This window comes from Lipotes vexillifer, unplaced genomic scaffold (genome assembly GCF_000442215.2).
Source record: "Lipotes vexillifer unplaced genomic scaffold, Lipotes_vexillifer_v1.1 scaffold417, whole genome shotgun sequence".
Lineage (NCBI taxonomy): Eukaryota > Metazoa > Chordata > Mammalia > Artiodactyla > Lipotidae > Lipotes > Lipotes vexillifer.
In genome coordinates this window covers 1-13,289 of record NW_006791294.1, presented here as the reverse complement: position 1 = coordinate 13,289, position 13,289 = coordinate 1, and positions in this window count along the sequence as shown.

Below are 13,289 nucleotides of genomic sequence, written 5' to 3'. Positions count from 1 at the left end.
GTCCCCTGCATCGGCAGGCGGACTCTCAACCACTGCGCCACCAGGGAAGCCCCATAGATATATTTTAAAATATGCAAACCTATCTTATTTATTACTGAGGAAGCCTACTCATCATTAGCAGAAGTCTAATAGCAAATAAAAATCCAAGACAATAGTTAACCCTTGATGTTGTGGGAGAGAGAGATAAGTGATTAGTGATTAGTGAAATGAGAGGCTTCAATTATAGGTAATAAGTTACTTTTTTAAGTCAGGTAGATGTATAGATATTAGTATTTACATCTTAATAAAGCATTTAAAATATAAATAATCACAACTTTTAACGTGCAAACTACTACCCCTTCTGCTTGCCCAGTGAAGCACCAAGTATGTGCGGTCACTGATGTGCGTTGTGTGGTGATGCTGGAGAGAGCTGTATCCAGAAGAAAACTCTGAATTCAATTCCCTTTGCTTTTAGAAAAACTGTCTGCTTTAGGCAGTAGACCTTCCTTAACTTTATAGCCCCTTCAGTGGATGAAGTCAGCCAAGCAGGTGGGCTCCTTGTGCCCTCTCACTCCTAGCTTGGACCTTGTCCTTGGATCAAACCCTGGGACATGAGATTCAAGCAAACCAGCTGTCCTTTGCTTCTTATAACATATCTTGTGGATATTTCCAAGGACAGTCTCCTGTCAAACAATATTGGACCTCTATGTATACTAACAAAATATCTTCTCATATTTCAAACCAAATGAAAATAAGTAAATAAAAGCTCTACAATTGAAAAAGCACTGCCTAATCTGTTCACGTATCATTGTCAACGTGCATAAGCCCACCCAGTGGGGGATACAATGGCCGCATGGGCCTAGGAGCCAACTGCAGGCTGATTTGAAATGATCATTCCCATTGCACAACGGTGCAGGGCTGTGAAACAACAGCAGCTTGCCTTTATTTAAAATTTTAATAGTTGGTTCATTAAGAATTTTTTCATTAGTTTTGTTTTTTAAAAACCATTGCATTGCATATTACTCATGTTGATTACTGAGTATTTGCTGTCCCTTAAATTTTGTGCTCCAGAGTGAGTGACTCACTTGCCTCTCCCTAATCCTGTCCTTATCCAAGGCTCTCAGTTTGGTTGTTCGTTTTCATAAGATATAGTCTCTAGCAGCAACTGAAAAGTCAAGTACAGTTTACCCTGTTCTGACCTAAAACACATTCTGTCTGAGCCCAATGGCTAAAGTCACCTTTAATGTCAGTGATTCAGGCTAAATTTGCGAAGGGCATATCAAAGCATATAATTGGGTAGATGTAAAATTCAAACAAATCAAATTCAATTAAAGTAGCATTCATAGTGTCTTCCACGTATAAGACACGGGAGTAGGATCTTTGAGCAGCGAGGACATACAAGGTTATACTAGGATATTATGGCACTGTCACAAAGATTCCCCCCTCCTCTGCAAGACACTCAAATACTCATATTACAGTGGAGAGAAAAATCTATAAATATATAGGAAAACAAATCCTATATATTTATGCTCTCTTACTCTGTTCCTTCCAGTCAGCCTAGTCTTGGTTTCAAAGTCTGTTTATTCACTCCAGAGAACATATACAATTTGTAGGATGTAAAAAAGAGCAAAGTAAAACAAAACAAGTTACTCAACAAATATCTGGGGCTTCCCTGGTGGCGCAGTTGTTAAGAATCCCCCTGCCAATGCAGCGGACACAGGTTCGAGCCCTGATCCGAGAAGATCCCACATGCTGCGGAGAAACTAAGCCCATGCGCCAGAACTACTGAGCCTGCGCTCTAGAGCCTGCAAGCCACAACTACTGAAGCCCTCCTGCCACAGCTACTGAAGCCCACACGCCTAGAGCCCATGCTCCGCAACAGGAGAAGCCACTGCAATGAGAAGCCCACGCACTGCAACAAGGAGTAGCCTCTGCTCGCCGCAACTAGAGAAAGCCCGTGCACAGCAACGAAGACCCAACACAGCCAAAAATAAATAAACAAATAAATAAACTTTAAAAAAAACCCAAATATTTGTGGAGCACCCAATATTTTCCAGGAGTAGTTCTGGACATAGGATACAGTAACAAAGACCACACAGCTCCTAGTCAAGTGAGGGATACAGATCAATCAGCATAAAATACAACATAGTCTGATAAATGCTTTGATGGAGAAGAAAGCAGACTCAATGCCTAGAGTGGCACTTAACTCAGACTTGTGTATGGGTGTCAGTAAAAGCTTCCTACAGGAGATGACGTCCTAAACCTGAAAAATAAGTAGGAGTTAATCACTGGAACGGATGCTGGGCAGGAAACTCCATGGAAAAGGACAATCAATAAATGCCAATGCCAAGATGATAGAATGTTAGAATTATTTCTCAAAGATATTAAAGAAGCCATCATAAAAATGCTTCAGTGAGCAATTACTAGCACATTAGGAACATTTAAAAAAAAAAAAGGAAGTCTCGGCAAAGAAATAGATAGTAGAAGCAGAGAAATAGAACATATAAAGAGGGAGAAAATGACCAATTTTGAACTGAAAAGTTCAATAACCAAAAACTTAAAAAATTCAGTAAATGAACTCAGCATCAGGATGGAGAGGGAAGAGGAAAGAAACACTGAACTTGAAGGAAGAACAATAGAAATTACTCAATCTAAACAACAGAAGGAGAATAATAGACTGTGGGAAAAAAAATAACAGGCTTGGGGATCTGCCGAGCCAAACAAAATATCCAAGATTCATGGCCTTAGAATTTCAGAAAGAGAGGAAGAAAAGGGTGGGGATCAAGAAATACTTGAAGAAATGATAGCTAAAATTTTTCCAAATTTGGCAAAAGGCAAAAACTTACAGTTGCAAATAGGTAACTCCAAATAGGATAAACCCAAAGAAATCCATACCAGGACATAGTATAGTCAAATTTCTGAAAACTAAAGGCAAAGAAAAAAAAAAATCTTAAAAGCAGTGAGAGAAATAACACTTTACATATAGGTGGAAACAACTCGAATGACTGTGAATTTCTCATGAGAAATCATGTAGGCCAAAAGGAAATGAGAAAGTATTTTTCAAGTACTGAAAAAATAACTGACAACACAGAATCCTTGATCCAACACAACTATCCTTCAGGAATGAAGGAGAAACTGACATTCTCAGTTGAAGGATAACTAAGAGAATTTGCCACCAGCAGAACTACCCTAAAAGAATAGCTAAAGGAAGTTATCTATTCAGAAAGGAAATGCTAAAAGAAGGAACCTTGGAATATGAGGAAGGAAGAAAAAATACTATACGCAAAACTATGGTAAAATGGAATATACGTCTCCTCTAGCGTTTTCAAAATTATGTTGATGGTGGGAGCAAAAGTCATACGTACTTGTCTAATGTGGTTCCAAATGTATAGGGAAAATATTCAAGATGATTATATTATAAACAGGGGAGGGTGAAGGGACTTAATGGGAGATCAGGTTTTTATGCTTCACTTGGACTGGTAAAATTACAAGACCAGTAGGCTGTGGAATTACAGGTGGGCTTTCCTTTTTAAACTAAGTGGAAAGTATTCCCCCTCTGGTCTTCCATTACTTCTGACTGTTGTCACCATAATGCTTACTTCATTGAATAAAGAGCTTTCCCTTCTCCATCTCTTCTTTGTCTCACATAATTAATAAATCATCACTGACTAGTGTCGAAGTTTTCTCCTCTGGTAGTATTCTGTGTCTTTTCCTATGTAAGATCCTCGGATTATCCACCTCTCCCTCCTCTCCAAGGAAAGCAAACGCTATTCTCTTTGCCATTGATCTTTCGGTATGAAATAGAGAGCTTGGGAGTTTATACTGTTCTCTTTTGCGGGAAAGACATGTCCTTCCTGGCAAGCCATGGAGCCCTAAATGCTGGAATTCCAGGTTAGATGGGCCAAGGTGGTGCTTGACTCCCTCCTCCATCTCCCACTGAGAGAACAAGTGGTTCCAAAAGGAAATCACGAAAATGTCTTCTCTCTCCTGCATTCCCCGGGTTAATTTAATAGAAACCATCCCTCACATCAGAACACCAACTGTTCCAAGGAACTTCATTGCTTTACCTGTGAACATTGTTTTAGATCAATTACATTAGTAAGTTTTATAAGTTCCAGGCTGGAAGTTCTGAGTGGCCAAATCTATTCTAATCATAATTCATAAAAAGTTCAAAGCTCACACAGGAGGGTACACACTGCATGTCAGCTCCTCCACAGAAGGTTACAACACAATGATAACAACAATGATGATGATTATGATGAGGATAGTAATAATCCCTTATATTTATATTGTTCTTTATATTTTTTCAAATGTCTTCGAATGCATTATCTCATTTATACTGCACCATTTATCACCTATAATATTATGCTTCATTTCAGGAGAGACATAGTCAACAAACTGTAAAAATTTACAAATTTACAAATTCACCTAATACTTAGTTCCTGAGCCCAGCTGGGATAAAGAAATAGATTTTAGTCCACAGGAAAAAGATAAGTCACTTATGATGAACCAAATGTTTACGTATTTACTGAATACATGGCTTAGTGAAACATGACGCTCATTAGGTCATATGCTTAAAAATCATTAGTGTCCCCCATTGCTTGCTCAATGTCAACTGCTTATTTTAGTATTTGAATATTTTCACATTCATTTACTCCTTACTTTTCTAGGTGCATCTCCCATTCTTCCCTTCTATTCATTCTTATAGTAAACTCTAGCCAGAGTGTTGGAATGCCAAACTATATCTATACCTGTACCTATAGATATATAGATATACATATATATCACCTTCCAGATATATAGATATTATACATTTATATCATCTTCCAGCCACCGCAGAATTCTTCCCCTGCTATTTCAAACTGCACATGATTGTTGTCTTACTTAGTCACTCTTTTTTATGAATTCATTGCCCAAACCTAGAATGACTCTGCCCTGTGGGAATGCCACAAGTACACTTGAAGGTCAGCTATTTTGAGAAGATTCAAGAATACCTTTCAGGGCAGTCTCAAATCTTCAGTATCAGTTTTCTGCGAGTATTAGCAGATGCTGCTGACTTAGTCAAAGATGAAGATCTTCATAGTTTTCAAATAGAAACTCACACACATATACACACACGCAAATACCCTTAAGTCGCTTGCCTTTTACATCAGACTTCTCTAATTGTGCTTTGTCTCTGGTCTCCAGGCCTTTAGATGACCTAGCTTATTTACGTTTTTTTCCCTTTGACCAAAGCTCCTTTGGGTTTGCATACAAACCCGAAAGCAAAAAGGGGAAAGGGAAAAGCAAATTTGCTGTAAATCGCCAGGTAGGAAATAGGTTAGACTTTGAGGACTACGCAGTCTCCATCACAGCTACTCAACTGGGACTCCTAGCATGGAAGCAGCCACAGACAACGTGTAAATCAATGAATGCGGCTGTGTTCCAATAAAACTTTATTGATGGACAGTAAAATTTTAATTGCATATAATTTTCAAGTGCCAAAAATATTAGTTTTTTCAACTCTTTATAAATTATAAAAATCATTCATGTGAAAAGCTCATAGCTCTTCAAACATAGGCAGCAGGATGACTTGGCTCATCAGTTATATTTTGCTGATCCCTGCTATAACCACACAACTGACTCTTTTTACATACAGAAGCATTAATTATTTAGAAAAGTGCAGTGCTATGGACTGACTGTGTTTGTGCCCTCCCAAAATTCATGTATCAAACTCTTCCCTCCCAGTGTGATGGTATTTACAGGCAGGACCTTTGGGAGGTGATTAGATCACCCACCTACAACAGTTACCAAATTGTGATCATTCTTGTATTACCTGTACTGCCAATGAATTAACGTCACAACTAGCTTATTTTAAAGCAAATCTCAGATGTCATATAATTTTATCCATAAGTATTTCAGTACATATCTCTGAAAGATAAGGACTCTTGTTAAAGATAGCCACAATACCATTATCACACAAAAAATTAACAGTAATTTCTTAACACCATAAAATATCCAGTTAGTGTTGAAATTTTTCTGATAGTCAAAATATACATATTTACAATTATTTTTTTCTAATCAAAATTGAAACAGGGTCCACATATTACATTTTGATATGTCCTTTAATTCTCTTTAAATCAAGAATTTCTCCTCCATTTTTCCCCCTTGAAATTAATTTCTTGATAAAACTGGATTGTTTATACAGTGGAATGCCCAAAGTCAAGATTTTGCTATTTGCCTCGCCATCATGTCACTGAATATATACCTCTGTTCAGAGGTTCAATTTTCTTTGGCAACAAAAGTCTGTAGATGCCGTTGCATACTTCTACTTCTAGGGATGCACCTAATTAATAGTGTTATCTCTCTTTTTAATATATTATTTTTTAATATATCCGTGGCCATTGATGTTCATTGCCTCCACGTATTATTTTGTTAAGGGCAGTAAAATGTTAATACTATAATTCTATAGTTGCTGCTTCCTTTATTAGATGTATATGTCTACAGAGAGAAGCATTTATCAATGCTTGGGTTACTCTAAGACACTATTTGAACAGAAAAGGCAGGTTAAATGTTTGATTTTTCCCTTTATTTACCTATCGTTAGAATAGGTAATTAAAGCCATAAAATGGCTTTAATTTTTAATTAATTAAAATTAATAAAATGGCTTTTAATTTTAATAGAATAGGTAATTAGAGCCATAAAATGGCTCCCTAATATTTTCTAAAACAAACAAATGAGTTTTAAAGTATCATTATGAATTCATGGGCTTTTAATATATGTACTGCATATTTATTGCATTTATTATTCATATTGGTACTCAAGTTATCACACCTGTGGCCTCTTAAGTTGGCTTGCAAATACCTTCTTTTTAAGATTTTTCTTTTTTTGGTAATTTGGTTTAAAACATTTTTTCAGCAACTTTGTTGATATATAATTCACATACCATACATTTCACCCATGTAAAGTATACAGTTAAATGGATTTTAGTATATTTACAGACTTGTGAAACCATCATCACTATCTAATTTTGGAACATTTTTGTCACTCTAAAAAGAAACTCTGTGCCAATTAGCAGTCTCTCTTCATTCTCCCTTCCCCCACAGTCATATGCATATATTAATCTACTTTCTGTCTCTAAAAGATTGCTTATTCTAGAAACTACATATACATGAAATCATATAATATGTGGTCTTCTGCGACTGGCTTCCTTCACTTAACATAATATTATCAAAGTTCATCAATGCTTAGCACATATCAATACTTCATTCTTTTTATTGCCAAGTGATATTCTATTATATGAATATCTCACATTTTATTCATCCATTCCCTGGTTGATGGAAATTTGGGCTATTTCTGGTTTTGGCTATTATGAATAATGCTGCTATGAACATTTGTGTAGATGTTTTTATGTTAACATATGTTTTTATTTCTCTATGGTATATACCTGGGAATGGAATTGCTAAGTACTGCCAGACTGTTTTCCAAAATTACTACCAGCTGCATATGAGGGTTCCAATTTCTCAACATCTTCACCAACACTTGTGATTATCTCTCTTTTCAATTACAGCCATCCTACTGGGTATGAACTGGTATTTGTGATTTGGTGGTTTTGAAGACCATATTTCTTTGTTTATATATTTCAGTTAAGGAATACGTACTGGTTAAATTTCAGATATCAGATACTGCCCTAGGACTACCCATTCTTTGCAAGCTAGAAATATCAGACCCTTCTACTATTTTTGCTACACAGTCAAAGCTCTTGGTATTTTTAGGTTTTAATAAAGAAGAAATAAGTTGTCTTTGTTTTAATCTGGGTTTTGATTACTTTGCAATCTTGGAAATTTTTTATACTTCAATATATATGTAGCTAATTAATAAGGCATTAACTATAGCAACTCTCATAATTTAAAAGACACATATCAGGTAGTAAAGATACAATATTAAAAAGTTCATCTAGGTCTGAGGTTTTATAGACCATGAATTAATGGCATCAGGGGCGCCACAAAGCTAATTAATCTGCTTAAGGTAGTTAAACAAGAATATAGTCAAGTCAGAACTACCTTTAAAATGATTAAAGATGCCAAAGTGACAGGCCAATATGATTATACAACCAACATGCCCAGAATGCAATGTTAGTGTGAGGTCTTGGTTTTGCCTTGCATTCGCAGTTTTGGGAACAGCAAGTAAGAAACAAGAATATCTGGTTGAAGGTCAACAATAGAGGCACAACTGGCACATCTACTTATGAATTTTTATGTAAAAGGCATTAGTGTTATTGGTTAACTTCTCTGTCAATTATTTTGAGTCAGACCTTATGCTATGCATTTTGCATATGTTGCTTCATGTCATTGTCACCACAACTGTATTGTGTAGGTCCTACTCCCATTTCATAGATTTGAAGACTATTGAGACTTAGAGGAGTTACGTGATTTTCCAAAGGTCACACAACCAGTAAGTGGAATAACCAGCATTAAAGTCTAGATCACAGCTTCCCTGAATTAGATCTTCCCTCTCTGCGGCCACCTACCAGAACCCAGATGGGTGTCTAGGGACCCCCTCTCGCACTAACAGGTGGGCACAGTGATGTGACAAAGTTCTTGCTCATCCCCAAACTATCTCACTTATATGAGAAAGCGTACAGGCTTGGGAGCATGGACTGTGAAAAATAAAGTCTGCTCATTGTCTAGAACTGGTCTTCTTCCCTCATGTTCTTCCCCTATGAATGAGCACCGTGTTAAGAACTCTAGATAAGAGAATTTCAATAAATCTTTGCCATTAGAGAGGTGCTATTAGTATTTCCATTTTAGAGGTGAGTAAATGGAAGCTCAGAGGTAGAGTGAAACCCACAAATTCCCGCAGGTACTATCTTAAGTAGTAATACCATTATTTGGATGAATACTTAGTTCAGTCTGATTCCAACTTTCCTAATACAGATATAAATTCAACCCCAACTGAAATGTAAACAAGTATGATGACACATAGTTTTTTGTGGGTTCTCAGTTTCCTCCCCTGTAAAGGAGGGTTAACAACGTTCTAGCTGTCAGAAATCTTAGGAAGGTTAAATGATACAGTGTAAGCAATTAACATATCAGCCAACCAGCTTCCCTCATCCTGAAATAAATGTTCCCTATGAATGCATACCGTTGCAACCATTTATTCACGCAACAACAAATATTCATTGAGTGCCTATAGCTAAGCAAACTGCAGTTCATGGGGTTGGTGAATGAAACCTGTATGGATAAGTGAAAAATTGTATTCCAGTTCCTTTTTCCCTTACCTGGGCAGAGAAGGTTGGACTGAAAAGCTTTCTTAGGTTTTGTCAAATAGAAGAATGAATGATACTCTAAAAACTACAACTTGTAGGATGGGGAGGGCGGGAGGGAGGGAGATGAAAGAGGGAGGAGATATGGGAACATGTGTATATGTATGGCTGATTCACTTTGTTATAAAGCAGAAACTAACACACCATCGCAAAGCAATTATACCCCAATAAAGATGTTAAAAATAAAAAAAAAAAATACAACTTGGGAGGCAATAGAGTATAAACAGTGCTGACAAGGAACAAGGAGATTTGGGGCAAATTACTAATTTTTCTGCCTCAAATTCGTCAACTCTAAAATGGAAATTAAAAAGTAATTGGGGGCTTCCCTGGTGGCGCAGTGGTTGAGAGTCCGCCTGCCGTTGCAGGGGACACGGGTTCGTGCCCCAGTCCGGGAGGATCCCACATGCTGCGGAGCGGCTGGGCCCGTGAGCCATGGCTGCTGGGCCTGCGCGTCCGGAGCCTGTGCTCCGCAGCGGGAGTAGGCCACAGCAGTGAGAGGCCCGCGTACGAAAAAAAAAAAAAAAAAAAAAGTAATTGGGTTGTAGTGTGGATTATCTGAATTAATATTCAAAGTACTGCTCTCAGGAACAGTGAGTAGCACAAAAGTAATTTACCCTATCAGGGTTACCTATTACAGCTACTGCCTGGATTGCAGACCCATCTCTGCCATTTGTATAATGTGTGATCTTAAGCAAGTGACTGCTTTTTTGGGGACTATAGTATCTCAAGCTAAAAACAAAACATAACACAACACTGATTAACTTGAAATCATACTTACTAAGCAGCTACTCTTTGCCAGAAAGTCTTCTAAGCTATGGAGATATAGAAGTAAATAAATATATATGTCCTCATAAACTTGCACCTTAGTGGAAATAGGAAAGCATAATAAGCAATACGCACATAAACAATAAAGTACTTTCTTGCTGTGGAACGTGCACAAATACAAAAAACACAAGATCATGTAATAGAGAGTGGCTGGGGAGGGGGGCAGGGTAAGCAGCTTACCATAGGGAAGATCTCTCCCCGACCCCAAGGAATCTGTATTGAGCAAATGACAAGCTGATGCCACTCATGCAAAGTCTGGGCAAAGACCATTCCAACCAGAGGGAACAACAGATGCAAAGCACAAACCAGCAGATATTTGAAAAAGAGAGCCAACCTGTGAAGCAAGTTTAAATTTTCTTCATTTTTCTTCCACTTTTTATTTTTAACATTTTTACATGTGGACGATTGTAACCCCCTTGCAGTATTTTTGAAGATAAAGTGATAAAGCGTAAGAAAACAATCCAGTGTGATGTTTTGGATCTAGTAAGCACTCAGTATATGTTTTTTCCCTTCCCCTAACTTGGGCCAATGTTAAGGACTCTTCATCTAACCCTGAAACGGCACCTAATACATACACATCTTGCAGAGAACAGGCTGTGTGATGTGCTTTTGATTTTGTGAGTACCACTTATTAACATGCTAGGATGCTAAATGACTGAAATCTCTTTGTGATTTGTCTTTCCAATCCCGTTCTGATTTAAAGGTTTAATTCCCAACCCTGTCACCATCCAGATTTTAAAGCTTCATGCTTACACTGGCACAAAGTCAAGAAATGCTTCTAAAAGATGAATAGGTACCAGAGATAATAAAATTAGATGTCAGTGCATTAAACCTTTTTCTCCCCATGGCTGGTCATCACAAAATATCATAAAATCTGTCATAATAAAGGGCAATACCATATAAAGGAGCTGATGGGGCATAAAAGGATGTAGATGATTTATATTCTATCAGCCAATGAGATGGCAAGTTGTTCCTTTGACAACACCCAACTTTTTAACATTTATGTACAGGTGAGTGTAACACAGATAAAAACAACTTGGTGGGGGGAGCTAAATAAGAGTTAATTAACTGTTGAAAATAACTAAATAACTAAAGAATTATTCTAAATTGCCCCAGGATCTAGGAAGAATTAATGCTTTACCTGTTGGGGTTCAAAAAATTCATCCTGGGACTTCCCTGGCGGTCCAGTGGTTAGGACTCCACGCTTCCACTGCAGGGGGCAAGGGTTCAATCCCTGGTTGGGGAACTAAGATCCCACATGCTGCATGGTGCAGCCAAAAAAAAAAAAAAAAAAAATTCATCCTCTCTTATTTCCACTAATCTCCATACATTTCGACACCTTCTAAAAAGTTATACTGAGCATTCCAAATTATAGCACCAGTTTCAAAGTGCCCCAAAATAGGTGATAAAATTCTGTTAGTGCTCTGATTACAATTAGGCTGATAATTGTAACAGCAACTATTTATTGAGTGGTAACCACATATCAGGAATCTTATGAAAGACCTTCACATTTGTGGCAGAGAAAGTAGCACCTTATTTGTTCTGCATTTTCCAGCTTCCTTATAGTTAGGCAAAGTCATGTGACCACTTCTGACCAATGGCTGACACATACATCACAATATGTAACTCTCCAGCTGTCTCCTCCTCCACTTCAGGGGCAGAAGACACTTCAGCTGTTAGACCTTCCGTTAACCTGAATCCATGAATTACCATGTGGAGCAGAAGCCCTACAGACTGAATTGTGCACAAGGCATAGTGAAAAAAAAGAATCTTTGTAGTCTTAAGCCACTGAGGTTTGGAAGTTAAGTTGTTACTGAATCATAACCCACACTGTCCGGACAATATCATCTCATTAAATTCCTCCAAACTGTCTTAAGGAAAGCAGTGTGATAATCACTTTTACAGATGAAGAAAGCGAGGTACAGCCAGTAACCTACTCAGGGCTAAACAGCTACTAAGTGGAGAAGCTCAGGAATGGTAATCAAATCTAAGATGACAGAAACTCAGCCCCTTGAAAGGGGTAAGAGCATAATATTTGGTTCCAGACTGCCAAGGTTCAAATGCTGGCTTCATGCCAGAATAAAACAACTTCAAGCCAGTTACTTAACTTTTCTGTGTCTCACATTTTCCCAGCTAGAAAATAAAGGCAATATTTAGCATATGTCTAACGAGTTTTGTTGGGAGGATAAAGGGAGTTGAATTGCTTAGAATTCTAAATGCTTAGAATTGTGCCTGGAACATAAGGTTTATTTACTACTATTGCTGTTAACCTTGTCTATCAAAGAACTAGAAAAAAAATCAGTTTACAAAGGAGAACATTCTTGTATACTGGGAGCCCAAATTTCCCTCATTTTACAAATCAGGAAACTGAGGCCCAAGAAGTTTACTAACTTGTCCAAGGTCACAAAACAGATGGAAACCCAGACCTTTCTTCACAGTCCAGTGGCTTTCCACCCACTTTGCTGATTCCAGTTCTAACGAGGTCAACAAAGGGGGAGAAAACAGGGAAGAAAATTCTTTGTCACTTTTGAATCAATCTGCATATTATGCTTGTTTTCTTCCTCCTCCAAAAGTGCTGATGAAAGCCTTGCTCATTATTTAAATAATGCAGTTCTTCCTAAAGATAGCAGGTAAGTGGAAAGCTACACTTAATCTAATAAAAGAATTAATTGCTGCTGTTCTGATGACAATACTCTCCCCTCTCTTCAATGTGGCATTTCAGACATCTGGTGATTTTGTTGGGTGTGTTAAGATGGTGATAAGGTAGAGGCAATGGTAGCTCAGCAACCCAAACAAATAATTCAGTCTTCCTAATGAAAAGAGAAGAGAAGAGAAGAGAAGGTGGGAAAGAAGGAAGAGGAAAAATAGAGAGAAAGAAACCAAGGGAGGAAGAAAGAGAAGTGCAAGAATAGAAAGATCTCTGTTGCTCTTCTAGTCTGACGTTGGAGACTAACTGCAGCTGTTGAATTGCTGGTGTGGGCATTTGAACACTTCAAAAATACCTTAAACCTCTGCTACACCTGTAGTTATAAAAGTGACATAAATTAGACACAAACTTCTGCTGCAAATACTGTGATGCTTGGGAGTTGGCTGCTTTTATTTTTTTCCTTTCCTGGGATTAGCTGCTCAACAGATTGCAAAGAGTTTACTTAGTAATATGATGTTTTACCTTTTTTTTTTT